Source organism: Macrobrachium rosenbergii, chromosome 54 (assembly GCF_040412425.1).
Source record: "Macrobrachium rosenbergii isolate ZJJX-2024 chromosome 54, ASM4041242v1, whole genome shotgun sequence".
In the NCBI taxonomy this organism is placed as follows: Eukaryota; Metazoa; Arthropoda; class Malacostraca; order Decapoda; family Palaemonidae; genus Macrobrachium; species Macrobrachium rosenbergii.
Genome location: NC_089794.1, coordinates 57,508,183 through 57,509,347, shown reverse-complemented (window position 1 = coordinate 57,509,347; position 1,165 = coordinate 57,508,183).

The following is a 1,165-nucleotide window of genomic DNA, read 5'->3' as shown; positions in this document are numbered from 1 at the left end:
GGGGCAAATGAAGCCTCCCTTGTTACTAAACAAAGCACAATGAATCTATGCACTATGGAAGAATCAATTACTTTAGTTACTTAAATTCACTGAATTATATTAGGTTGGTCTCAAAGGAAGTCATGGGGCGATTCACAGGCTACTTGAAGTAGGGTGACTTAACAAATGGGCTGCTTTTTTAGGAAGAAGAAAATTGAAGTTTGGAGAAATGAAAGAAAAACAAGGAATTTCACAAAGAGAAAGATGTTTTGCGCTGAACATTTGAGGCTTGGCCGACTACTGTGGTTAGTTTTCACCAGCATAAAGGAAGGAAAATTTGCATGCGTGGGTTCTGCGCAGAGTGCTTGACTTCTCAGGAAAACCAGTGCTCGCCTTCCAGAGTGTTTGCTTCAAAAGTCTAGGCCTAGGTCGATCTGCAAAGATTCATACAGCCAGCAAAGAGTGGAGAAAATTGGATCTTATGATTAAGTACTTAGAGGTTAAGTTCCTATCTATCTCCCAGCCTGGATTCACCTCCCATCCCCTAGCGGATGGGCCGCTTCTACATGTATCATGATGGGGGTGAAGGGGATTTGCTATTGTTTTACCCCAGGTCAGCTGAGGTGGGGCTTTCCCTACATGAGTTCAAACAAGCGCTAACTGTCCTTTCATAGTTCAGAATACTCTTGGTCTACCTAACCCACCATGTTTTCTTGGCCCAACAGTCAAATGAAAGGTGAAATTATACCTTAAACAAATTAATTCCTAGCTGCCTAATGAGGGAGGAATGGGAAATCTTTAACAGGTCCCCCCCTTTGGAAGGTCTTGGCTGAATAGTAATTCCTCCCGTGGGCAGCTAGCGACCCTACACATGAATTGTGCTTTGGCACTGCAATAGCTAAAGGGGCCTATCTAACTGCTAAGAGGGGTTCTGAGTTGGCTAACTAACAGGCCCTAACCTATCAAGGTTATAGACACTTTTGCTAACTGTCTCTGATGACAGGAGAACTCTACTCCTAGGCAAATACACATAGTAAATACCTAACTTAGCCTACTATCCTACAACTCTGGCACTGAACGAGTTGGCAAGCAATGAATTATGATTGGCACAACACTTTATGATTAACACACAACACACTGAAACATGAATAACCTGAAGGGTAAATCACAATATACAATTAAGTAA